The following is a 26,995-nucleotide window of genomic DNA, read 5'->3' as shown; positions in this document are numbered from 1 at the left end:
TCCAGGCCTTGGCACTTCAGGGACGTGGTTTAGTGCTGGGCTCGACACTGCTGCGTGACCGGCTGGACTGGATGAGCTCAGAGGTCTTTTCCAACAGAAAGGATTCTGTGATTCCATGATTCCATCTGCTGCATTCAGCCAGGTCCATGTTAGCAGCATTCATTTGCTCAGAAAGTCTCCTCTGGCCCAGCTCTTGTGGCCTGAGGCTTCAGCTCCTTCAGCTCCTGGTGCTCAGCTGCTCGTGCTGAACCAGACGACTCAGAGAGAAGAACACAGTCCATCCAATTCCTTCTGGGACAGGGAGAGACAGTGAATTCTGTGATAGCAGCTTTTCCTGTAGGATGTGCATCATCACAAAGACTTCATCAATGGGGTTGGGGGTGCTTGGAGCTTTGTCCTGTGCCACTCTGGGATGTCATGAACCAGGACTTCACCTGCCACCAGCCCAGCTCACCCTCTGCCACCGCAGCTCCTTGGGCCTTGTGTCCCCAAAGCAGACACAAAGTGTTTCTGCTGCTCCCCCTTTGCACAAATCCACAGAGAGCTGGGATTTTTCCAAGTCTCGTGTCTCCGTTGGGCCATATTCCCAAAGAACCAGCAGCACATCCTGATGAATACAGTGAGTTACGTGGATGGTTGTCAGCTCCACTGCCTGCCTAGAAATCCTGAAACTGCTTCTAAATTCTGCTCCTTCAGCTCCTGGACACCTTCTCACACAGAGCTGGGGAAAAAATCCCCTGGCCACTGGCTAAAAGGTGAGTTATGCCAAAGTTAGAGCTCTGTGGGAAATCTCTCTCCCTCCCTGTCCTTTTAATGTATCTGTGCATGGGGGTGTGCATGGATGTGTCTTGTATGCAAAGGAAGGAGCGTGCAGGCAACGTGACTGACACTGTCACTGTCCATGCTATTCCATACCCATGGGTACAGAGACATTATGGAAACCCTGGCACAGACAGGGCCTTCTGTCCATGGGTACAGAGATATCCAAGAGCCCCTGGCACACACAGAGCCTTCTGTCCATGGGTACAGAGACAGCCAAGAGCCCCTGGCACACACAGAGCCTTCTGTCCATGGGTACAGAGACATCCAAGAGCCCCTGGCACACACAGGCCTGGCACACACAGGCCTGGCAGCACAGGTTGCTTTCCCCACAGGCTGCAGGAGATGAGAACACAACATTTGCCAACACTGACTCAAGCCACAGCTGCGGGTGCTCCCCGTGAACCTCAGCTCTGGCACCACTGTCTGCCCCAAGCTTCAGGGGCTGCAGTGGGAGCCCGGCTGGGCTCTGCCCTGGGGCCATCCTGCAGGGACAGCTGCAAACAGGGAGCATTCCCTTGCCACCAAGAGCCAAGCCAGGGCTGCAGGGCAGCTGCTCCAGCCCGGACTGCACTGCTGAGTGCTGTGTTCTGGGGCTGGGGCTCCCCGCACAGGGGACTGGACTGGTGTGCCAGAGGAGACAGAGAAGCTGCAGCTTCAGCCTAACTGAGGTGGGTGCATGGGCTGGGAAGAGTGGGGAGGCTCAAGGGGATTCACAGAGCTCATCCTGCTGTAAGGATGAGGAAAAGGGAGTGGGAACTCAGCAGTGAGGAGAGCTGAGGGCTGGAGAGCAGCTCTGAAGGACACTAAAATCCCACCAGACCTCTGAGACATTGCTGCTCCTCAGCCAGTGACAGGATGAGTCCCTAAGCCTGGGGCTCGGCCTTCCTCATGGTGAGGGGCACCAAGCAAGGCAGCAGTGTGATGGAGACTGCCATGGGCTGGGAACTCACTGGGGGAAAAGAGGGAGCAGTTGGGAAGTAAAAGGCAGGTGGGAGAGAGAACTGTTCAGAGAAGGGCTGAGCTACAGCTTGAGCAAGCTGCAAAATGTCATTTGGGGTCAACCCAGATTCATTTAATTTCAGAAGCTATTGAACAAGTTTATTTTTTGGGTGGTGGCATGTTTTCCCTTGGAGGTGTACACTCTGCAAACTTGAGCTGTGTTGCTGAAATGCTCAAGCAAGGCTGTGCTGCAGGTCACACCATTTCTTCTTTGGCTGATTCTGGCCCGGTGCTGAGCTCCAGCAGAGCCCCGGCAGAGCCCAGAGCAGCCTCAGCACCCGCAGAGCCCGGCTGCAAGGAGAGAAAGCAGAAAGTGCCCGTCAGCTGAAGGCTCCTGTCCCCTTGTCCCAGCCGCCCGCGGTGCCCAGGCCATGCTGGCCGTGCCCAGAGCGGTGCCCAGAGCTGCCCATCACTGCTGCCTTTGGCAGCAGAGCAGGAGGGCAGGACATGTGCCCAGCCTGCAGCCAGCCACGGCACATCCAGCCCTCAGCAGCTGCCCGGAGCAGGATGCTCCTGTGCTCGCTGCCATCTCCCCAAAGCTCTGATCCCACCATGCCAAGCAGACGGGACCCACCTGACGCCATTCACCGCTGGAAGAAAAGCTGGTCCCAAACGATGTCCTCAGCCTTCTCCAAGGGCACGGCCCATCCACGCCGCAGCTGCTCCCAAGCACTTCCCCACCCAGACTGGACCCCACCTGGAACGCTTCCTCTAGAAAAACACACAGCAAATGATTGAAAATAGATTACAGACAAAAAGGGGAACAAGAAAAAAGGTCAAAAATCTTATCTCTGTCAGGGGCTTGAGGAAGGCCCAACCCCTGCATGCCAGGGAAAATCCCATCCACAGGTGAGGGAAGCCCAGGCTTTCTCCCTTCCCCCTGCACTGCCCCCCAAAATAACGGTGATCCCAAACCAAACAGGGGCAGTGGAGCAGCCCAAGCCCTTCCTTGCCTGCAAAGCAAAGCAGCCCCTGCACACGTTCTGGAGTCCCACCTGTGCTCCCACCATGGGGGTTGGTTTGTGTCGGGCTGGCTGCCCCAGCCCCAGCCCCAGCCCGGGGCACGGTGGGTGCTGGGGGCTGTTGGCAGGGCCAGGAGCCCACTCCCATTTCGTACCCACCCCAGCCCATGCCCCCAGCCCTGCCAAAAGCAGCCTGGCAGCCGACTGAAGGATCAGCTGCATCCGCCCCAGCAAAGGGGGAACCTTTGGTTCCTAGCCAGGCTGAGCAATGCCCAAATCTGGGAGCATCCCCCTGTGTGTGGACTCATCTGCAGATTCCCTGTGGAGCCTGGCTTTGGAGAAGGTGCCAGAATCCAAGTCCATCATCTTCAGCTGCCGGTGGCCAGGTGGAGCAAGAGCTTGTCATCCTTGATGTTGTCCTCGCTGTCTCCAGCAGCAGCCCCACCTGGTACAGCTTCTCCAGGGGCTCAGGCTGTCAGGGTTCTGCCCAGGGCCCCAGCTGTCAGGGAACCAGGACAAGCAAAACCAGCTTGGATGGCGGCCACCAGTGCTGGGCAGAGCAGCTCAGCTCCAGCACAAGGGCTGCATGTTCCCATCTGATGACCCCTGGGCAGTGACACAGACAGGACAAAAAAGTCTGGTTTCCTTTGCTTCTGATTGCCAAGGTGTGTGTGGAGCTGTAACTTACCAGGGCCCTGCATCAGAGTGTGCCTGTGGCTCTCTCCCTTCTTCTAGGGCAGGTGAATATCCTGCATCCAGGGATCACACAACAGCTCTTCTAATGAGGGCCTGTCCAAGTGCAGCATGGATAAACACCGCCTGATCAGATCTTGGCACGCTGGGCAGAGAAACCAGAACCCGCCGGTCAGTTGGAGAAGGCTCCTGTTGGCTTTGCCCCACTATTCCTGTGCCCAGGCCATGCTGGATGTGCTCAGAGCTGGGCCTAAACTTTCCCATCAATTCCCTGTTTTGGAGGAGAGCAGGAGAGCAGCACATGTGCCACCTCCTCAGCAGCTGCCAGAGCGGGATGCTCACGAGCTGCTGCTGTCTCCCAGCACTGGTATTGCCCCCGTGGCCAGAGATGAGGATCCACCTGGAGAGAGCCGTTGTGGCAGCGAGAGCTGATGCTCCCAGCTGATGTTCCGGCCCCTCCTGAAAGGGTGCTCCCTGCAGACCATCTGGTGCAGCAGGATGCCCAGGGACCAGATGGTAGCTGGCTTGCCGTAGTACCAGCCAGTGTGGGTCCATTCCGGGGGGCTGTATGACCGTGTTCCTATGGAATACAAATGGGGTTCAGCAGGGGGATGCTGCTGCTCCCAGAGCCTGGCCCCAGCATCCCTGGGCATGCGGGGGCTGCCCCAGTGGCACACGGGGTGACCGCTGCCCTCTCGCCAGCACCTGGGACTTGTGTACAGACTCGGGGGTGGAAAAGAAGCCACTGGTGTCGGAAGAGAGCGGCAAAAGCCCTGGCAAGGCCCCACCATGACCAGGAAAAACCCACCCAGTGCTGGGAAAAACAATGCCTTTATCCTCCCTGACTGCATTGCCCCAAAAACCATTATGAAACCAAAACAAACCAGGTGAGTGAAGCAGTCCAGGCCCTTTCTCACCTGCACACCAAACTGGCTGGGCCACAGGTTCTGGCCAACCGTCTCTGCTACCCCCACCCACGGGTGTTTTTTTCAGTCTGGCAGCCCCAGCCCCAGCCCCAGTCCTGGGCAGAGTGGTGGGCAAAGGCTGCCAGCAGGGCTGGAAGCTGGCTCCCCACCCAGATCTGCTCAAAAGCAACTCAGCTGAAGACTCAGTGCCATGAAGGGAAGCAAAAGGGAGAATCCCCGCTGCCACACCCAGCTTGGGCTGGGAGATGTTGGGCCATAACATACCAGTTCCAGGAGCACACCCCTGCCTGGGCTCACCTGCAAAGTGAGTGTAGGCTGCGTCCTGCAGGTAGGTGCCACAGCCAAAGTCAATCAATTTGGCCTGCCCCGTGGCCAGGTCGACCAGGATGTTCTCTGGTTTGATGTCCCTGTGCAAGACCCCGCAGCTGGTGCAGTGCCGCACGGCCTCCAGCACCTGGCGGAACAGCCCCCGCGCCTCCTCCTCGGACAGGAACCCCCGTGCCCGAATGAAATGGTGCAGGTCCTGAGACCGCTCTGGGCGCTCCAGCACCATCACGATGTCGTTGGGGAGCTCAAGCCACTCCAGCAGCTGGACGACACCAGGAAAGCCAGTGGACACCTTGTCCAGCAGCACGATCTCCAGGGGTGCGCTGGTGCCGTCAGGCTGCGGGAGGAGCGCGATGCCGTCAGTGGGGCTGAGGCCGTGCCGGGGCTGGGGAAACCCTCAGCCAGCCCGGGATGCTCTGCATGCCCCGCTCAGCCCACGCCCGCTCTCCCTGCAGGGCTCCCGGCAGCTCCCACCCTGCCGGGCCCCGGCTCATCCCCGCCCGGCACGGCCCGGCTTCTGCCGCTGGCCCCGCTCACTCACCAGCTCGCCCCAGTGCCGGATGCGATCCCGCGGCACCCTTTTGATGGCCACCTGCGAGCAAGGGAGAGCAGCGGGCTCAGCTCGCCCCCGCCTAGCCCAACCCCATCCTCCTCCTCCTCCTCCTCCTCCTGCGCCCGCCGCCGGCCCCGCCGCTCACCGGGGCGCCGTCCGAGAGCCGCGTGGCCGCGAAGACGCTGCCGAAGCCGCCGCTGCCCAGCAGCGAACCCAGCCGGTACCGCTCCTGCAGGGCCTCCTGCGCCTTCCCTGCGGGCGGGACGCGGCTGTCAGCGCTCGGCCCGGGGCCAGGAGCGGCCCCCGAGCGCCCCCCGAGCGCCCCGGGCCGGCCATCCCCAGGCGTTCTCTGCTGGCAACGGGACAGCGGCGGCTCGGGGCCGGCGGCCGCGCTGCCGAGCGGCGGAGCTCGGGCCGGGGAAGCCGCAGCGGAGGCGGCGGCAGCGGCCGCGCCGCCTGTGTCCTCCGCGGGGCCCGGGAGGAGCCGGGGCCGGGGCCGGGACTGGAGCCCACGTCGGGGCCGGGGCCGGGCTCGGGCCAGGCGGAGCCAAAGGGCGGCGATGCCGCCCCAGCCCCAGGCACTGATGCCCGCCCAGCAGCGCCAGCGCCAGCACGGCCAGAGCCGGGCGGAGGCGAGACCGCGGCGGGACGGCCGGGGACAGGGACAGGGACGGGGACGGGGACGGGGATGGGGACGGGGACAGGGACGGGGACGGGGACGGGGACGGGGACAGGCTGGGGGCATGGCCCGGCCCGGCAGGGGGAGAGAGAGACTGGGAGAGTAGGGGACAGCGGGAAAGGGAGAGCGGGAGAAGGTGCGGGACAGCGGGAGAGGGAGAGGAAGAGCAAGAGGGACTCGACAAAGTCGCTTCTTTTTCTGCTGCAGCCGCTGCTGCCGCTGCTGCTGCTGCTGCTGCTGCAACTGTGGCTCTGCTGTGTCACAGTGGATCCTCTGTTCCATGATGTTCCATGGTGTCGCCATGGTTTTCTTGAAGTGGCAGTGTCACAATGGACCACTGGTTCCATGAGTCCCCGCTGTGTCACAAGGGTGTGTTTGGTTCCATGAGGAACCAAAAAGCTCTGCATAAACATTGAGCAACACTTGTTTAACACACTTGGGAACATCTGTTTGCATTCAAAAGGGAGGTTAAAGTGAGAATGGCAGCAGCAGCTTCCATCTGCAACAGAGATCCAGGGAAAGGACAGGGACAGAGAATTCAGCTGAAGGGCTCAGAGAATTCTGCTTCCAGAGATCATTTCTAGCCACACTGTCCCTTGTAGAAAGGTGACACCACTCCAGGCAGCCTGTACTGAGCAGGTGCTTCCTGAGTGGGGTTTGTTGTTCAGGAAACCTGCTCAGGCTTTTCCATTCCTTCCTTACAAACAGGAAAAGTTTTCCTGGGCCTGTGTGCAGGCAGAGCCCTGAGGAGAGCAGGTGGGACACGGTGCAGTGGGCTGGGACATGGAGCTGCAGAGCTCAGGGACAAGGTTCTGCTGCAGGGCACAGGGATGTCAGTGCCAGGTGGGCCATGTCAGACATGGTGAGGCTGGGGCTGAGGAGCAGCTTGTCCAAACAGGGTCAGCCCTCAAGGGGCTCATTCTTCCCCGTGCCCAGAGCTCCCAAGGAGACATTCAGCATCAAGGTCACTTGGAGAATGCTTCTGTCACCTCTTCTCTGAATTGAAAAGTTCAGAGTTTGTTTGAAGACTACCAGACCTTGTGCTTGTAGGTGCCTTTAACCTGCCAGCTATCTGCTGGGATCTCAACACAGCAGAGAAGAGGCAGTCCAGGAGGTTCCTAGAGTGTATGAGGACAAGTTCTTGTCACAGCTGGGGAGTGAGCCCACCAGGGGAGGGACTACCCAGACCTGCTGTTCACAAACTGGTGAACTGGAGAAGGGCTGGTGGGACATGTGGGGGTTGGAGGCCATCTGGGGCACACTGACCATGATATTACAGAGTTTTCAGAATTTGGTGAAAAAAAGGAGGGGCATCAATACAACTTGCACACTGGATCTCCAGAGGGCAGACTTTGGCCTATTAAAGAGACTTATTTGAGAGTACCTTGGGAAGCAGCCATTAAAAACAAAGGGGTCCAGGAAGGGTGGGTGTGCTTCAAAACAGAAATCTTGAAGGCACAGGAACCGATTATGCCAGTGTCCTGAAAGATGAGTCAAGGAGGGAAACAGCTGGCCTGGATGGGCAAGGAGTGTTGCAAGGACAAAGGAGCAAAAAAGAGGGTGTATCATCTTTGGAAGGAGGGTCAGGTATTGCAGGAAACCCCTAAAAGGGTTGCTAGGCCACATAGGAAAAAAACTAGAGAGGCAAAAGCCAACTTAAAACTCAATCTGGCCACTTCTGTAGAGGTCTATAAAAATATATCTTTATTAATACATCCGTGGTAAAAGGAAGGGCAAGGACAACATCTATTCACTATTGGATGTGGTGGCAAATGCAGTCACTAAAGATGAGGAAAAGGGTGAGGTAGTTAAACCCTTCTTTGCCTCAGTTTTTCAATGAAAAGAAAGGTTGTCCTCAGGACAAGTGTCCTCCTGAGCTGGTGGATGGGGACAGGGAGCAGAACAGCCCCTGTAGCCCAGGAGGAAGCAGCTGGTGACCTGCTGAGCCACTCAGATGCTCACAGGTGTATGGGATGGGATGGGATCCATCCTAGGGGGATGAGGGAGCTGGTGGATGAGCTCCCCAAGCTGCTCTCCATCATTTCCCATCAGTCCTGGCTCAGCAGGGAGGTGCCAGAGCACTGGAGGTGCCAGTGAGAGCCCATCCCCAAGAAGGGCTGGAAGGAGGATCTGGGGAACTCCAGGCCTGTCAGCATGACCTTGGTGCCCGGCAAGGTTCTGGAACAGATCACCTTGAGAGCCATCACAGGGCAGCCACAGGATGGCCGAGGGGTCAGAGCCAGCCAGCGTGGATTTCAATATCTGCACTGATGATCGAGATGAGTGGATTGAGGCCACCATTAGCAAATTTGCAGATGATGCCAAGTTGGGTGTGAGTGTTGATCTGCTGGAGGGTAGGAGGGCTCTGCACAGGGCCCTGGACAGGCTGGATCCAGGCACCAAATCCAACAAGGTGAGGTTTAACAAGTCCAAGTGCCGGGTCCTGCACTTTGGCCACAACAACCCCTGCAGCGCTCCAGGCTGGGGACAGAGGGGCTGGAGAGCAGCCAGGCAGAAAGGGACCTGCAGGGAGTGATGGACAGCAGGCTGGACATGAGCCAGCCGTGTGCCCAGGTGGCCAAGAAGGCCAATGGCTCCTGGCCTGGATCAGGAATGGTGTGGCCAGCAGGAGCAGGGCAGGGATTCTTCCCCTGTGCTGGGCACTGGTTGGGCAGCACCTCAGGTGCTGTGTCCAGTTCTGGGCCCCCCAATTTAGGAAGGACATGGAGGGGCTGGAGCGTGTCCAGAGAAGGGCAACAAGGCTGGTGAGGGGTCTGGAGCACAAGTCCTGTGAGGAGCGGCTGAGGGAGCTGCAGTTGTTTATCCTGGAGAAGAGAAGGCTCAGAGGAGGTAAGGTGACATAAAGGTGACACAAAGGGATGAGCTGTGTGCAGGGGAGGGAACAGGGGTGGGCAAGAGGAAGAAATCTGCATCAGGAAGAGTAAGGAAAGCAAAGGTGAGGCCAAGAAATGCTCAGGACAGTTTGGGGGTGGCTGCCAGGCAGCCCTGGCTCTGAGCAACAGCATCTGCAGTGGGACAGGAAAGTCCCAGCTGATGGGAACAAACTTTCTGGCTGAGTGCAGAGGCCAGGACAAAGCTGAGTGCTTTCCCTGGCGTCCCCCAGCCCTTCCTGGCCCCAGGGGCTGATGGCATTTGTGCTCCCTCAGGTTCATGTCCCACAGCACCAGCACGGGGGTGCTCCCGCCTGCTGTGTGCAATGCAAACAGGGGCTCCTGAGCCAGCGCTGCCGTGTCTGTGCCTGCAAGGATGCGGCACCTGTGTGAGCTGGGGGAGAGGCCAGGGCTGCAGAGGGGGGATGTTGTTGGCAGCTCCATGAGGACGCTCTGGGACGCTGCCCTGGGCTGTGCAGCGCACTGGGGATGGATCAGCCCCTGCTCTGCTGCTCCTTCCCATCTCCCCCAGGGCCCTTGCAGAGCACCAGCCGTGCTGTTTGCCCCCAGCCTGCCCACGGCCAGCCTGGGGCTGCTCAAGGGGGTTTTCTGTGCTGAGCATTGGCCTGGCCGTGTTCTTGAGAGAGCCTGGGCAAGGAGCCTGGAGCCCCCAGGCCCTGGCCTGAGGCGGCAGCGCTGCCCCAGCAGTGCCCATGGCCTGTCCCTGCTGCAGCCCCGGCACTGCCACCCCCAGGACTGTGCCCGGCCCCGAGAGCACTCAGGCCCTGCAGCAACACCAGGGCCACCAGGGCAGCGGGGCAGGGCCACGGGAGCAGCACTGCCAACACCAAGTGCTGCTGCTGCTGCTGGGCACAGCTGCTGTGCCAGCACTGATCTGCCCCCAGCTCTGCACACTGACATTGCTGCTGCAGCTACAGAGAAGGCAACAAAAGGGCAGCTCTGCAGAAAACTCTTCTGGGAGAGCCTTTAGTTCCTTTAAAGCCACCGAGAGTGCAGCCCCTCACTGACACAGTCTGTGACCACAGGGGAGGTGGAGGGAAAATGAGAAATGGAACAAACAATGATACTTCTTTGTGGACAATATTTTAAAAACAAAACAAAGAAAAAGGACCTCCAAAATGAAACCAACAAGAAGTATCAAAGATGAGTTTTATTCAAAGTGTTTTGCAGAAATTGGCCAGCAGTTTAATGTTCCTGAAACCATCCAGTCAACAGTCTCCACACTGCAGCCTTGAGCTCCTGGTTCCTCAGGCTGTAGATGAGGGGGTTCAGGGCTGGAGGCACCACCGAGTACAGAACTGACAGGGCCAGATCCAGGGATGAGGAGGACATCGAGGGGGGCTTCAGGTGAGCAAATACGCCAGTGCTTAAGAACAGAGAGACCACGGCCAGGTGAGGGAGGCAGGTGGAAAAGGCTTTGTGCCATCCCTGCTCAGAGGGGATCCTCAGCACAGCCCTGAAGATCTGCACATAGGAGAAAACAATGAACACAAAGCAACCAAGTGCTAAACAGATGGAGAGCACAATGAGCACAAGATTTCTGAGGTGGGATTTGGGTCAGGAGAGTTTGAGGATCTGGGGCAGCTCACAGAAGAACTGGCCCAGGGCATTGCCATGGCACAGGGGCAGGGAAAATGTATTGGCTGTGAGCATGAGAGCATTGAGGAAGGCACTGGCCCAGGCAGCTGCTGCCATGTGGGCACAAGCTCTGCTGCCCAGGAGGGTCCCGTAGTGCAGGGGTTTGCAGATGGACACGTAGCGGTCGTAGCACATGACGGTCCGGAGATAAAAACCTGTTGCAAGAAAGAAAAAATTCAGAAAGACTTGGGCAGCACATGCTGTGTAGGAGATGGTGCTGGTGTCCCAGAGGGAATTGTGCATGGCTTTGGGGACAGTGGTGCAGATGGAGCCCAGGTCGCTGAGGGCCAGGTTGAGCAGGAAGAAGAACATGGGCGTGTGCAGGTGGTGGCCGCAGGCTACGGCGCTGATGATGAGGCCGTTGCCCAGGAGGGCAGCCAGGGAGATGCCCAGCAAGAGGCAGAAGTGCAGGAGCTGCAGCTGCCGCGTCTCTGCCAGTGCCAGCAGGAGGAAGTGGCTGATGGAGCTGCTGTTGGACATTTGCTGTGCCTTGGCATGGTGATCTGTAAAAAAAGTAATCATGGAATAACGGGGTTTGGAGAGGACTTCAAATATCCCAGCCCAGCTTGGCGGCACTTTCCCCCCACTGCCTGCCCAGGCTCTGCTGCCTAGAGCTAACCCTGCCAGCAGCTGCTTCCCTGTGCCCAGGGCTGGGCCCTGCCAGTGCTGCCAGAGCCCAGCCCAGCCCTGGGGGCTCAGCTCTGCCCTGCAGACCCCTCCCAGCTCTGGCTCTGCAGGCTCTGATGGCAACGTCAGAGCAACCCTGAGGAGGCTGGAAAAGCGACACTGATGCTGCCTCTAAGGGGCCCTATGCTGATTTCTGTCACTGCCTGGGTTATTCCCATCTGAAAGAAAACTTCTTTATTTTTCTCAACCTGAACTGGGAGATGAATACCTATGTGCAATTTCCCATTGAAGCAACATAGAGCAGTAGATTAAAAATGCAGAATTTTCCCTTTTATTCAGCCCATGACTTCCTGTGCTCCCTGTATAATCTGCTTGGAAATGTTCTGGAGTTAAATGCCATGACGGGAGCTGTCCTGAACAATTCTGCATCCTCACCACACAAGGAGAACATTTCCAAGCCCTACCAGCTGTCTCCTTCCACCCACGTCTTGTCCCCCAGCGCTGGGAGCAGCTCCCCGGGCCGGCTGAGAGCTGTCCCTGGCAGGCAGCAGAGTCCCTGGCCCAGCACAGCGCCCTGGGCTGCAGGACCCTGCTCTGCAGGACAGCCCTGGGCACCCCTGGCTGCTCTGCACAAGAGATCATCAGAGAATGTACTCACAGGGGCTGTGGGCATTGGGATGTTCCAGCTGGAGGAGATCACTGCAGGAGCTGCAGCTGCATTGTCCTGCAGCCAGAGGTTCCTGTGCCAAGGGCTGGCAGTGATTCTGCCCCAGGCACTTCTCAGCACCTTCCCAGCCCTGACTGATTGAAGCTCTCTGTGCCTCTGGGCTGTGCCCGCGCTGGCTGCAGGCAGTGCCCCAGCCCTGCTGGGCTGGGAGAAGAGCTGCTCATCCAGAGAAATGTGCTTTTGAAGCTCTGCTTGCTTACCAGCATCACCCTCTGTGCCAGGAGCCCGGCCCAGCTCAGCAGCACAGACACAGCACAAGGACTTGAATGAGCCTCTGGGGCTTTGTGCTCAGGCCCTGAACATCAGGCCCTGAGAGGGAGCTACAGAAACCTCTCCAGAACTCCAAGTCAGAATCCAACTCCAAAGTTGCTTTGACTTTTAATGGGTCCCACTGAGGGACACGACTGAGAAAGTGTCCCCATGCCCCAGGCAGAGCAGAGAACTGGAGGCACTGATGACAGGTGGGGACAAAGAGAAGCCAAGTCTTGGTGGCCTGGGGCACAGCAGGGTCTGTGCCACCAAGGGCTGTCAGGAGACACCTTGTCCTGAGGCCCTGGGGCCTCCTGGCACAGCCCCAGCCAGGCTGGGCACTGTCAGCCCCTTGTCCTGCCCTCAGCATCCCCCCCTAGCCCACATCCCAGTGGCCTCAAGGATCTGCTGGAAGGAGTCCCTGGGGAGCCTTGCTCAGGAATGGCCCTGGGGGCTCCACAATGCTCCCAGGCACTGCAGGTTTTTCAAAGGACTTTGGCTTTGGCTTTTGCCTTAGAGTCTCTGAGAGCTTTCTGCAATCATGGCCTCCAATTATCTGCTGTAATTAGTCCCTGGAGAGGCTTTGTCAGCAACAACACTCATTGGGGCTCATTAATGCTTCAAGGTACTTCAGTTCTTTTAAGGTACTTGGTGTTTCCCTTTTGCTACAGACTCTGTGAGAGGTTTGTGAAATCATGGCCCCAATTATCTGCTTTAACGAGTCCCTTGAGAGCTTTGTACTGACATTCTGTGGGGCTCATTAATACTTTGAGATACTCAACTTTTTTAAGGTACTTTGGATTTTTCTTTCCACACTGAGAGGTTTTTGGGCCATTTTGAGTCTCTGAGAGGTTTTTGTGCCATCCTGGCCTCCAGTTCTCTCCTCCAAGGAGTCCATGAGGAGCCTGTGTTGGGGATGGACCTCAGTGGGACCGATTAATGCTTTGAGACACTTTGAAGTTTTCTTCTGACTTTGACTCCTGGAAAGGTTTGTGCAATCTCCTCTCAGGCCCTGAGGTTCCAGGGCTCAGCTCCAAATGCACCACGGGGCTCATTAGGATCAAGCAAGTCCTGACAAACCATGGCTCTGCCTTGATTTCCCTCTGGTCTGGGGCAGTTCATCAGGAAGTTTCTGTAGTGGTTTTGAGATTTCTCGGCCAATGCATCAATTAGTGTGGTGGGTTCAGTGCTGGCTAATTACCAATGCACTCACTAGATTATACTTAGTCATTTCCTGCTATGAGATAGGATTAGGAGAAAGGCAAAGTGGGCTCAAAACTTTAAAAAGGTTTATTAATAGGAACTAAAAGAAAGAGTAATAAGAATCAAAACAAAACTTTCAGAACACTTCCTCTGTCCATACAACCTGACAATGTAAAGAGAGAAAGCCTGTCAGTTTGCCACCACTAGAATAGTCTTTCTTCACTTGACTTAGGGAGGGAAGTTCCTCTTGTTAATGTTATGGAGACTTCTCCACAAGAAAACAGTTCTCTCATGGCTTTTCAGTTCCACCAATAGCAGGTGCCTGGAAAAATCTGCAATCATAAAGTCCCTCCCATTTTTTCACAGCTTTTCCCACAGCTGTTTTTATGGGCCATGCCAACTTAGCGGGTATTAGTTTAAAGATGATTTGTTTAAGAGCAAAGGTTCTCTTCATCTATTTCTGAAATCAACTTCATCTCTGGGAACAGACGAGTTCTTCTCTCCCTGGGGGCACAGGGTCTCATCACTCTTCTCTCTTTCTCTGTTCAAACTTCACATGGGATCACAGCAACTTCAACATTTGCTTACTTTAGCACGTAGTCCTTTGCAGAACAAGTCATCTCCCCATTCTTTTCAATACATTATAGGGAAAAAGAGAGTCTGATGTATCATTCCATCCTTCTCCATAACTTTACCAGAGGATTTCAGCCCCAAGATCATGGCATCTCCTCATCCCTCCCATCTGGGACTCAACTGCCTCTTCACTGACCTCGGTGTCTTCACGTTGCTCCTCTGTGTGGCTGCACTTTGTCCTTTTCTCTCCCTGGAGGGAGGATGGAAGCACGGGAAGAGTCAATATCTGAGGCGGGGCCTGCAGATGGTTGCGTGAGCCCGGCCGGGCTGGGTCCTTGCGGCCGGAGCTGTTTTCCCATGGAGGTTTGTGCAGCGGCTGCGCTGGGGCTGTGTCAGGCTGGGCGGCGCTGGGGGCAGGGCCAGGATCTCAGCAGCCAGGCCAGAGCAGAGCAGCAGCACGGCCGGGGCCGATGGCTTCTCCTGGCCCTGCCCGCTGGTTGCGGGCCAAGCCCAAGGGCGGCAGAAGCTTGGCCGAGCCGGCCCGGCCCGGGGCTGCTCCTGGGGCCCGGCGGATCCTGGCTGGGCCCGGGCTGGCGGCGGGGCAGGGCTCGGCAGCGGCCAGATGTCAGCAAGCGCAGCCACGGCCCGGCCCGGCCTCGGCCCCGCGGCCTCCCCTCCCTTGCCCGGCAGCCGATGGGGCCTGGCGGGCTCCCTGGGAAGGGGCCCGGCCCCACGGCAGGAGCCGCCCGGCCCGCCCCGGCCCAGACGGGGGCTGGCCCGGCCTTGGCACCTCTGTGCTGGCCAGAAGGGAAAGAGACCCAGCCAGGCTTCTTCCTCTTTAACTTGTGTCTTCACAGCGGCGTGTGCAGTCTCCTTACTGGTTTAACAGATTGTCAATTCTCAAAGCTAATTACTGATTTGTTTTGTGACAGACACAGAGGAAACTGCTAGCAGTTTCTCTCAGGACATCACTTGTGTGATGCAAAACCACCACAACAGCACAGAGCACAGAGCTCCTTTGTCCATATGTAGTGGTCGTGTGCCTGAGGCCTCAAAATGCCACCTTGAGAGATCTCTGGGTGCTCTCCAAGGAGTTTTCAAATGAAAACATTCAGATTATAGTTTAAGAAAATTACCAGAGGACAGGGCTACACTGACCTGTCTGTCCTGGCGACTTTTGTCAGGGAGAAGTCCTAGGATATAGGGAATTTGGGAGGCCGAATTCTCCTTTTGGCCATGGTCTTTGGCAAGAATGCTGTTTTTTTTCCATAGGAAGGAACAGAGCCCCTCTGTTTCAGGGGCAGATGAGAGGCGACCACCAGAGGACAAGGCCAGCCAGAGCTGGAAGGATTTGTTCTGAGAATTACCTTTGCATATAGGAAAATTCTTAGGGAGGAAACCAATTTTGGCAATGGGCATCTGAAAAGAGGGACAGTTCTTTCCCATAGCAAGGAAAGCACAGAGCCCCAGTGCTCCAGGAGCTGATGAGAGGCAGCCCTTTGCATTCCAAGATCAGCCAGACCTGTCAGGTGGCCCCTGGGAGGCCAAGCCAGCCAGACCTGTTCCATGTGCCCTCGGTTCCATGGGGCCCCACAGTGTCCCAATGGTCCCTTGCTCCCAGGAGGCCCTGAGGTGTCACAATGCCCCCTTGGTGACACGGGGCCCTGAAGGGTCCTCATGGTCTCCATGGTTCCATCAGGCCCCACAGAGTCAGAATGGTCTCTGGGTCCATGAAGCCCCGCTGTGTCACCATGGCCCCTTGGTTCCATGGGCTCCAGTGGTGCCACAATGATCCCCTTGGTTCCATGAGGTCCCCACAATGTCACAGGGATCTCCATGGGAAGGAAAGAACTGAGCCCCAGTGTGGCAGAGGCAGCCACCAGAGGCCAATGCCAGCCAGATTTGATGGTACTGGCAGATTTTGGCTGGGAGCTACCCTTGGATATAGGGAATTTTGAAGGTGGAACCCCAGTTTTGGCCATTACTGTGTAAATAAGGACGGTTCTTTTCCATAGGAAGGAAAGCTCCGAGCCCCAGTGTTTAGAAAGCAGGTGAGAGGCAGACCCCAAGAGGCCAAGCGCAGCCAGACCTGTCTGTCCTGGCTGATTTCACTTGGGAGCAATCCCTGGACATACCGACTTTTGGGGGTGTTATCCCAATTTTGGCCATGAGCACCTGGTCAGGATTGGATCGATTTTTGTACAGGAAAGAAAAGCATCAATTCCAAGTGTTCTGGAAGAACATGAGAGGTGGCCACCCTTAGGCAAAGCCACCCAGACCCGTCTCTCCTGGCACCTTTCATCTCGGGGCTATCCTTGGACACAGCACATTTTGGAGGTGGAATCTCAGTTTTGGCCGTGGGTGCCTGGACAGGAAGATGAGTTCTTTTCATTAGGAAGGAAAGCACAGAGCCCCAGTGTCTCAGAGGCACATGAGTGCCAGCTCTCAGGAAGGCAAGGCCAGCCAGACTTGTCAGTCCTGGCAGCTTTGGTCTAGGGGCTATCCTTGGAATACAGGGAATTCTGGAGGTAAATGTCCAATTTTAGCCATGGGTGCCTGGTGGAGACGGATGTTATTTTCCCATAAGAAAGAAAAGCACATGGTCCCAGAGTTTAAAGGCAGATGAGAGGTGGCCCCTGAGTGGCCAAGGCAGCCAGATCTGTCTCTTCTGGCAGATTTCGTCTGGGACCAATCCTTGTATATAAGGAAACTTGGAGAAGGAATCCCACTTTTGGCCATAGGTCCCTGGAGAAGAAGGACAGTTCTCTCCCACAGGAAGGAAAGCCCAGAGCCCCAGTGCTTCAGGGACAGGTGAGAAGCAGCCCTCGACATGCCAAGGTCAGCCAGACCTGTCAGGTTGTCCCCAGGAGGCCCAGCCAGCCAGACCTGTTCCATGTTCCCTTGGTTTCGTGGGACCCCACAGTGTCACAATGGTCTCCTTGGTTCCATGAGGCCCTGGAGTGTCACAATGTCCCCCTTGCCTCTGCAGTGTCACAACGGCCCTGTGCTTCCATGAGGCCTTGCAATGTCACAATGGCTTTGTGGTTTCACAGAGCCCTGATGTGTCACAATGGCCCCTCGGCTCCATGCGCCCTCGCTGTGTCACAACGGCTCCTCTGTGACACTGCGGGCTCCACAAGGTCACCATGGACCCTTGGCTCCTTGGGGCCCGGAGTTTCACAATGGTCTCCTTGATTCCATGAGGCAGCACAGTGTCACAATGGCCCCTTGGTTCCATGAGGTTCCGTGCTGCAGGAGGAGACAAGGGATGATGTAACTAAGGAATGTAGAACTTTCGAGAATTGGGGAGGGAAAAGGAATAACACAACTTAAATGATTAACATAAAGGAGCAAGGGACTGTGGGAGAACATGTCTCTATACCATTATAACTTAGAGGGGAGTTTCCTCCAAGGCATCCCAGCCTCATCGTCCCCTTCCTCGGCTTGGGATGCAACAGTTCCGTAGTGTCACCGTGGTGTCCTTGGACCCTCACTGTCACCACTGACCCATGGCTCCATGAGGTTCCCCAGTGTCACCGTGGTGTCCTTGGACCCTCACTGTCACCACTGACCCATGGCTCCATGAGGTTCCCCAGTGTCACCGTGGTCGCTGTCAGAGGCTGGATGAGATCCATGTCCCGAGACACCTTGGGATGCTCGGAATGCCCGTGTGGGGCCAGGGCCGGGTCAGGCCTTGGTTTGTGGTGGGACAGAGCCCCGCCCCCAGCCCTGGCCTGGCACAGCTGTCAATCACACAGCAGGGGCGGTGCTAACCCAGCTCTGATTGGCTGAGCTGTCAATCAATCACACAGCAGGGGCGGTGCCAACCCAGCTCTGATTGGCAGAGCTGTCTATCAATCACATGGCAGCAGCTGGTGCCTACCCTGACTCTGATTGGGCAATCAGCTGGCAGTCCCACCCCAGGGGCGGGCCCATGCAGGCCCAGGCGGTTAAAAGCCGGAGCTCGAGGCCAGCCCATGGTCTGGATCCTGCCTTCTCCTGGCGTTCCTCTGTTGGCGACGCTGGAACCTGAGCAGTTGGTGCATGTATGTGTGTGTCTTTCTACAGATCTTCTGCCTTTCTGCTGTTCTCTATTTCTTCTCCTTCCAATCCAACTTACCTGGAACATTTTTGAGTAACTTAACATCTTATGGTTAGAGGTCTTTAGGTTAAATGGGCTAATTTAATGAAGTTAATGCTATAATAAGAGGTTTATGTTGAAGTGGATGTTGTAGGAAACCCTTTGCTCAAGTTCCTTGATTGTCAATATTTTGCCAGTAATATTTTGTGCCATTTTGACCTCTTAGCTCCGTTGGTTAGAGCATGGTGCTGGTATCACTGGGGCTGTGGTTCAATCCCTGTGTGGGCCATTCACTTAAGAGCTGGACTTGATGATCCTTGTGGATCCCTTCCTAACAAGAATATTCTTGCATCTGGCCATGTTGAGAATATCTGGTTGGTGTTTCTCCTGTGCACCAAACTCAAGGAACCTTTGGTTACCCCCAGCATTTCAGTGTTCTGGGGTGTTACAGCCCTGCAGGCTCACAATGGTCACTTGTTTCCATGAGGCCCCACAGTGTCACACTGGTCCCTTGGTTCCATGAGGATCTGGAGTGTCACACAGGTTTGTGACATTTGTCCTTGCTGCCCCTCACATCCCACTGCCCCACAAACAGCCCCAAGCCACCCGTGAGGGACAGGCCCTGCTGTGCCAGGCTGGGCTCAGGGCTTGGCCTTTCTGCTTCCCCCAGCCAGCCCAGGCCTTGCTCAGCATTGCAGTTCCCTGCTCTGAGCCTTTGGCTCCCTGCAGTCCTGGCCTCAAGGATCTGCTCTCACCAGTTCCTGGGGAGCCTTTGGCAGTGCCTGCCCTCAGTGGGGCCCAGTGATGCTGCAAGGGACTTGGAGTTTTGCTTCTGACTCCTTGAGCAGCTTCTTCAACCTTCTCTCAGTGCCTGAGGGTCCTGGACTCAGCCCCAAATCCACCGTGGGGATCATCAAAATACAGAAAGCCCCTGGGGGTCTTTCTCTTCACTCAATGGTCTTCAAGTCTTCAGGGCTTGTGCAGCTGATTGGAGTCAGTTTGGAGTTCTGTTAAGGAGGAAGATTTCAAAGTGCACCTCATGACTTCTTTTCTTTAATCAAGTGAGTATTTTTTATTTTCCAGTTCAGAGAAGAGCTGACAGAAGCATTCCCCAGGTGATCTTGATCCTGAATGTCTCCTTAGGAGGTCTGGGCATGTAGAAGAATGAGCCCCTTGAGGGCTGACCCTGTTTGGACAAGCTGCTCCTCAGCCCCAGCCTCAGCATGTCTGACATGGCCCACCTGGCACTGACATCCCTGTGCCCTGCAGCAGAACCTTGTCCCTGAGCTCTGCAGCTCCATGTCCCAGCCCATTGCACCGTGTCCCACCTGCTCTCCTCAGGGCTCTGCCTGCACACAGGCCCAGGAGAAGTTTTCCTCTTGGGAAGGAAAGAATAGAAAAGCCTGAGCAGGTTTCCTGAACAACAAACCCCACTCAGGAAGCACCTGCTCAGTACAGGCTGCCTGGAATGGTGTCACCTTTCTACAAGGGAAAGTGCGGCCAGAAATGATCTCTGGAAGCAGAATTCTCTGAGTCTCCCAGCTGAATTCTCTGTCCCTGTCCTTTCCCTGGATCTCTGCTGCAGATGAAAGCTGCTGGTGCCGTCCTCACCTTTAAGCTCTCTTTTGAATGCAAACAGATGTTCCCAGCTGTGTTAAGCAGGATTTGCTCCATGTTTCTATAAATCTTTTGTGTTCCCCATGGAAAGAAGGGGCCATTTTGACACTGAGGGGGTGACGTGGAAGCAAGGAGTCAATTGTGACCCTGGGGTCCCATGGAAGCAAGGGGCCATGGTGACACAGCAGGGCCACGTGGATCCAGTGGTCCATTGTGACACTCACTGTGGATCCAAGGAGACCATGGAGACACCCCCAGAACCTCATGGAACCAAGGAGCCCATGGTGACCCAGCGGGGCTGCATGGAGCCAATGGCCCATGGTGACACTGCCCATCCAAGGAGGCCATTTGGACACTGCAGAAGCTCATGGAGCCAGGTAAGCCATTGTGACACTGAGGAACTTCATGCCACCAAATATCCATGGTGACACAGCAGGGCACCACGGGAACCCAGGAACCGCTGTTGGCAGTGCGGAAACTCATGGAACCAGGGGCCCTTGTGGCACTGCAGAACCAACACAGCTGCTGCACCTTGTCCCCTGGCCCTGCACAGCTCCTTGGGAGGCACGGCAGGAGCAGCACCCTGGGAGCCTCGGGAATGCCCCTCTGGGATCCATGGCACACACTCCCAGGGGCTGGAATTCCAGTTCCCAGCCAGGGAAAGATCTTCCTGCCCTTGAAGGCAAAGCTCTTATGGAAGAGCCAAAAGCCAAGTGGAGCAAGATCCTACAGAGACATTTCACTGCCAGCCTTCATAACTTCACACATGGTGGTTGTAGCTCCTGGATTGGGAATGAAATCAGGGCAGGGCCTTTGGTGGGAGCTGCCCTGGGTCAAGGGGGACACGGAGACTGAAACAGAGCAGGCAGAGAAAGGCAGTAGAGAAAGGAGGACATAAACACAATCGGCTGAGAAGGCGGCACTCGGGAAAACAAACCAGACCTGATGGAAAATGGGACAGAAATCAATAATTCTGAAAATTTTATTTTCTGCTAAAGTACATCGCACCCACCCAGTCCCACACAACCCCAGTCTCACCCCTCCAAATTTAGATCCCACTTCTCCCAATCTCCTTCCAACCCCATCTCACCCTTGAGGCTAAGGAATTGAGTAATTTTGGCGTGGGATTGAGTTTTTTTGAGGGAGGAAGAAGCCATTTTTGGAGTGTGATTGAGACTTTTTGGGGTAAGATTGCGTTGTTTTCAGTGGGACAGTTGTTTGTTGTTTGGAATGCAGAGAGATGTAGAACACTGCCCAAAATCCCCCAAGGACCAACAAGTCTCCCATAATATGTCCCCAAACCATAAATTCCCCCTCTATTAGGTGTGAAATGGTGAGACTTTAGACATCTCTGACAAATTTCTTTCTTTTTTTGTCCTATTTCAGGTGTTTTTAAGGGATGAAGATAGATCAGAAGAATATTGGGGCCATACCAAAAAGGATAACCAGCCAGGTGTCTTCCCTCTGTGTATCACAGGGAATGTGGGTCACCGGGGCTCTGACCAAGGTGGGTCCTCCCATGGGGGATGGAGTAGGAGCAGTGCACAAAGCTCTTCCTGCAGTTGGGGCACTTGCAGGGCTTCCCTTAGCGGTGGGTCCGTTGGTGTTTGATCAAGTTAGGGCTGCTGGAGAAGCTCTTCCCACACTGGGGACACTCGTAGGGCCTCTCCCCGGTGTGGATGCGCTGGTGGGTGACGAGTTGGGAGTTGCGCTTGAATCCCTTCCCTCAGTCAGGGCAGAGGAAGGGCCTCTCCTCTGTGTGAATCTGCTGGTGCAGGAGGAGATCTGAGCTGGTCAGAAACCTCTTCTGACACTTGTGACACTTCTAGGGCTTCTCCACAGTGTGGATCATTTGGTGGATGATCAGATGGGACCTTCGGCTGAAGCTCTTCCCACATTCCCCACACTCGTAGGGCCTCTCCCAAGTGTGGATGTGTTGGTGGGTGACGAGGGCAGAGCTGCAGCTGAAGCCCTTCCCACACTCCCCACACTCGTAGGGCCATTCCCTGGTGTGGATCATCTGGTGTTTCAGAATGTTGCTCTTCCTGAAGCTCTTTCCACACTCCAAGCACTTGTAGGGCTTCTCCCCATCATGGAGCTGCTCATGGACCACCAGCTCCAAGTTCTGGCTGGAGCTCTGTCCACCTTCCTGGCCCAGGGTGGGTCTTTCCTCCTCGGAGCACCCTGGGCTGGGTTTGCAGCCCCTCCTCCTGTGGGATCTTTGGGGATTTCCCTCCCAGTTGGATTCTGGCACCATGGAGCTGCTCAAAACGGCCTCTTCCACGAGGTTCTGCTGTGGGGATTTGTCCTCCCTGGTCTCCATCCTCATCTCCTCCTCTGGGGCAGGAAGGACAAGGAGAAGATGGGATTTGCCTCCGTGCCAGAGGGAAGGGGAAGGAGATCCCCCCAGTGCATCCCTGGCAGGACGGCGTCGGCAGCGGGGCTGTCCTGCAGCCGGGGGCCGTGCTGGGCTGGGAGATGGAGCAGGAGAGAGGGGGAAAGGGGCACTGACTTCCTCCTCACCTGCCTGGGGGTCCCAGGGCTCCTTCCTCATCCTTGCAGCCTCCTCCTCCATGTGGAGAAGGACTGGGGATGGGAAATTCTGTTCTGGGAAGAAAACAAATGGTGCACACATTGAGTTTTGTACTGGTTTGGAGCAAAGCAGGGGGAGAATTTATGCCGGAATAATAATTTAATGAGAAAATTAGGATCAAGGCAATGATCCAGAAACACTGGCTTAATCTGACAGAGTCAGGATATAACCTGACACCCCGTTGGGCAGGGTGGTGGTAGCAGTCTGATGAAATGGTGGCTGCGGTCCTGTTGGAGTGATGAATGTGATTCTGTCAAAGCAGGGATCCTGTAGAAGGGTCTGGTCTTCCTCTGCAGGTCCAGTGGTGCTTTTGGAGCTCTTGTCCTCTGGGAATCCAGTAGGCAAGGTGGTCCTGGTGTTGCAATGGTGAGATTATATCCAGGTAGGAATGCTTGGTTCCTCCCCCTGGGCGGAGCATCCCACAATGGGATGATGTAATTTTATCAGTCCTGCAGTGACACTCAATGGCCCATGAACAGAAGATGGCCCCTGGAGGGCGTTATCAGGGCTGAGTCATGGCAGAGATAAAGAACACTGCCCCACCTGTTTATCACAGTTCATGAAGATGGTGACTGAAAACACACTTTTGGTTCCATCTTACATTGTCACCTGAAACAGTGAGGCAATCCCTGCTCGGGGTGGGGGGTGAACACCACCCCCCTTACCCAAACTGGCTCAGGTGTAAAACCCCCACCCTGGGAAGGCCCCGCACCCAGGGGACAATGTCACCCTTGCCCTGCCCCAGGGGAGGTCTCTGTCCCTGTCGCTCCCTTGCTCTCCCCCCTTTGCTCTTTCTTTCCTCTCTCTCTCTACCTCACATTTACTCTTCAATAAAATCCACTTGGGATTTGGTCTCGTTAGTACCTTCATTGGTGCAGAGGCAACTCTAACAATTTTATTAACCACATTGTGACATTATTTTGGCTCAGTGAGTTCAGGGCACTGTTGTGTGACCCCAAGTGCCTTTGACAACCGCATGGTTCCCTCTTCTGAGGCTCTGGCTCTTTCTGGAGGAACTCTTGGAAACCTGGACACAGTTTCCTTTGAGTGACTTGTCCCTGTCCCTGTCACCCCAGGCCATTCCCCAGGGGGTCTCCATTGTTCTCACCCCAGGGAATGCCTGGGGGGTCTCACTCCCTCTCACCCTGTGCCAGGGGGTGCTCAGGGCAATCTCTCTCCCTCTCAGCCCAGGGGATGCTCGGGGGTCTCTGTCCCCTCACCCTGGGGGATGCTCAGGCAGTCTCCATCCCTCTGGCCTCAGGGAATGCTTGTGCAGGGCTGGGGACCAGGGGCTCTGTGTCCCTCTCACTGCTGAGGGTGCTCGGGGCTGGGGGGGCTCTCCGACCTTCTCATCCCTGGGGAGGTCGGGGGGGGTCTCTGTCCCTCTCAGCCCTGGTGTGACCCTGCCCAAACATCATCAGGGTCAGAGGGACAGAGACACACCCAAACCCCCTGAAAGGCTGAACCTGGGATTTGGTTTGGGCTGAGGATTTAGGAAGGGGCTGGAATTGGGGCTGGGGTTGGGGCTGGGGCTGAGATTTGGGTTAGAGCTGGGCTTGGGGTTAAGGCTAGACATGGGATTGGCTTTAGGGCTGGGGTTGGGAATGGGTCTGGGGCTAGACGAGTCTGGCACTGGGATGAGATTAAATACAGAACTGTGAGTGTGTCTAAACGTGGAGTGAGATTGAGACCAGGATCAGGGTCAGGTTTGGGACTGAGCGCACGCAGAGCGGGACAGGGGGGATGTCACTGCAGGATGTCCCTGGCATGGTCCCAGCCCTCCTCAGGCACCTCCAAACATGGGGGGCAGCTGGCTGCTCCGAGATCCAGGTGCTCCCACGCTGCCCCTCAATAGCAGGCGAGCATTCCCTGAGGGCAGCCCTGAATGTGACCCTTGGGGCTCTGGGATCAGCCCTCACATCCCTGTGGGAGCAGCTGCAGACATGATGAGGGATTCCCCCCCCCCTCCTTCTTGTGGAAGGTTGAAGCCCATCTCTTCTTTCCTTCTGGTGCCTCCTCCTCTCCTCAGCTGAGGATGTCAAACTCCCCAGGAGCAGGAAAGTTCCCATTCCCTGTTTCCTTGTGGCTGCAGTCTGGAACATCCACTCAGAACGAAGAACTTTCTGACAGCCCTGATGAAGGACACCAGGAGGAGTTTGTGAGAAAGGGAGGAAATTGTATTTTGATAGGAAATACAAGTTACAAAATTATTTCTTTCTCTCACATTCATTTTCAGTCAGTTGCAGTTGTGTTTTCAGAGTGCCACCTTCTCAGCTGTTTGTGTTTGGGTCCTCTTTTCTCTGCTGCCTTTCTTTGCCTGCTCTGTTTCTCTCTCAGTGTCTCCCTTGACCCAGGGCAGCTCCCACCAAAGGCCCTGCCCTGATTTCATTCCCAATCCAGGAGCTACAACCACCATGGGTGAAGTTATGAAGGCTGGCAGTGAAATGACACTGTAGGATCTTGCTGCACTTGGCTTTTGGCTCTTCCATAAGAGCTTTGCCTTCAAGGGCAGGAAGATCTTTTCCTGGCTGGGAACTGGAATTCCAGCCCCTGGGAGCGTGTGCCATGGATCCCAGAGGGGCATTCCCGAGGCTCCCAGGGTGCTGCTCCTGCCGTGCCTCCCAAGGAGCCGTGCAGGGCCCGGGGACAAGGTGCAGCAGCTGTGTTGGTTCTGCAGTGCCACAAGGGCCCCTGGTTTCATGAGTTTCTGCACTGCCAACAGCGGTTCCTGGGTTCCCGTGGTGCCCTGCTGTGTCACCATGGATATTTGGTGCCATGAAGTTCCTCAGTGTCACAATGGCCTACCTGGGTCCATGAGCTTCCGCAGTGCCCAAATGGCCTCCTTGGATGGGCAGTGTCACCATGGGCCATTGGCTCCATGCAGCCCCGCTGGGTCACCGTGGGCTCCTTGGTTCCATGAGGTTCTGGGGCTGTCTCCATGGTCTCCTTGGATCCACAGTGTCACAATGGACCACTGGATCCACGTGGCCCTGCTGTGTCACCATGGCCCCTTGCTTCCATGGGACCCCAGGGTCACAATTGACTCCTTGCTTCCACGTCACCCCCTCAGCACCAAAGTGGCCCCTTCGTTCCATGGGGAACACAAAAGATTTATAGAAACATGGAGCAAATCCTGCTTAACACAGCTGGGAACATCTGTTTGCATTCAAAAGAGAGCTTAAAGGTGAGGATGGCACCAGCAGCTTCCATCTGCAACAGAGATCCAGGGACAGGACAGGGACAGAGAATTCAGCTGGGAGACTCAGAGAATTCTGCTTCCAGAGATAATTTCTGGTCACACTGTCCCTTGTAGAAAGGTGACACCATTCCAGGCAGCCTGTACTGAGCAGGTGCTTCCTGAGTGGGGTTTGTTGTTCAGGAAACCTGCTCAGGCTTTTCCATTCCTTCCTTACCAAGAGGAAAACTTCTCCTGGGCCTGTGTGCAGGCAGAGCCCTGAGGAGAGCAGGTGGGACACGGTGCACTGGGCTGGGACATGGAGCTGCAGAGCTCAGGGACAAGGTTCTGCTGCAGGGCACAGGGATGTCAGTGCCAGGTGGGCCATGTCAGACCTGGTGCAGCTGGGGCTGAGGAGCAGCTTGTCCAAACAGGGTCAGCCCTCAAGGAGCTCATTCTTCTATATGCCCAGACCTCCTAAGGAGACATTCAGGATCAAGATCACCTGGGGAATGCTTCTGTCAGCACACCCTGCCTAGGGCCTTTGGAGCAGGGTGGTGGCTGCGATGGCTTCTGAGCTCAACACCTGCTCCTGGGATGGTTCCATGGAGAGCCAGCACAGCAACGCTGCTGTGCATTGTCACTGCTGAGGGTCACACACTGCCAGGGCTCATTCCCTGGCTGCAGGATTCGTGCCCAACCCAAGCACTGCACTTTTGGCTCCAGCATTGCTTTCCAGCAAACACAGGGGAAGGCAAACTGTGTGCAGCTCATGGTATTTTACAGTGTCTTAAACTTGCTAAGTCACTGATTTGAGAGAGTGAGATCCATTTGGAATTAATGGCATGGAGAAGTAGTGCAACATGGAAAAGGGGAACATAGAAATAAATGGAGGAAAACATTTTGACTGTTTCTTTCAATTTCCATTTCACTTCCGGAAAGCTGTTTCAGTTTTCCAGGAATCTTCTCCACAGTCCTGTCTGCTCTTTTCAAGAACCTTTCCTGGAGAACCAGGTCGAGCTCCTGTCACAAGATGTGCCACCAGCTGCAGCTTCTCTTGGCTTTCCACACCCTGCGTGCAGCAGGACTCTTGGAGCAAAGCAGGACAAAGGTTTGGAGAACTTGACAACTTGTCCTTTATTTTCCTGGTGGACTAGAGAGTTGTGCAATTGGTGAGGTTTTCACTGTTACAGTTCTACAATAAGAAAACAGGAGGTAGTAGCAGGAATTGTTCGAGAATACAAGCCTGGCTGAATTCAGAGAATGAATCTCCAGAGCCTGCAGACAGAAGTGGAGAGTTGTGAGACAATCATTTCAACCTGTCCGTGGACATCTTGAAAATGATCTGGAATGTGAAAATAGTCTGACAGAGGGAGTTTGTTTCTGAGTTCAGTGTAGATGATTCCACATCTGGTGCCTTGGTGCATAAATTAAGAGTGCAATCAGTTCATGATAAGCACCAGAACAGGCTGGACCTCTCAGGAGACGACTGAAAGAATCTGAAAAGGAGAAATGCAGGCAATGACTTGGTGAACCTTGCCTGGAAGAAGGGTGATTTTTTTCTAATTATTCCTAATCCATTCCCTTGGCTTTTGGCTTTCTTAGCAAGGCCATTTCCATCCCAGATTCACCATGAAGT

The 26,995-nt window shown here is 55.7% G+C and overlaps 1 protein-coding gene, 1 long non-coding RNA gene and 3 pseudogenes across 2 annotated transcripts in view; 2 read left to right on the top strand and 3 right to left on the bottom strand.

Moving 5' to 3' along the window:
* LOC128820667 (uncharacterized) overlaps nucleotides 1-26,995 on the bottom strand; it is a 2,212,279-nt pseudogene that overhangs the window by 731,085 nt on the left and 1,454,199 nt on the right.
* LOC128820669 (uncharacterized) overlaps nucleotides 1-26,995 on the top strand; it is a 1,091,286-nt pseudogene that overhangs the window by 610,492 nt on the left and 453,799 nt on the right.
* Nucleotides 8,264-26,995, bottom strand: part of LOC128820751 (olfactory receptor 14J1-like) — a 102,697-nt gene continuing 83,965 nt past the window's right edge. The window contains exon 2 of the mRNA XM_054001580.1: nucleotides 8,264-8,326. The gene's annotated coding sequence lies outside the window, so the exon portion shown is untranslated. The remainder of the gene's footprint in view (nucleotides 8,327-26,995) is intronic.
* On the bottom strand, nucleotides 10,050-10,998 carry LOC128820742 (olfactory receptor 14A16-like; annotated as a pseudogene).
* Nucleotides 18,949-21,010, top strand: LOC128820801 (uncharacterized). The gene is made up of 3 exons (XR_008440959.1): nucleotides 18,949-19,032; nucleotides 19,825-19,965; nucleotides 20,975-21,010. It is a non-coding gene; the product is annotated as an uncharacterized LOC128820801 (long non-coding RNA).

This window comes from Vidua macroura, chromosome 30, assembly GCF_024509145.1.
Source record: "Vidua macroura isolate BioBank_ID:100142 chromosome 30, ASM2450914v1, whole genome shotgun sequence".
Classification (NCBI taxonomy): Eukaryota; Metazoa; Chordata; class Aves; order Passeriformes; family Viduidae; genus Vidua; species Vidua macroura.
The sequence above is the reverse complement of the archived record's forward strand: the minus strand, read 5'-3'. Positions and strand labels throughout refer to the sequence as shown.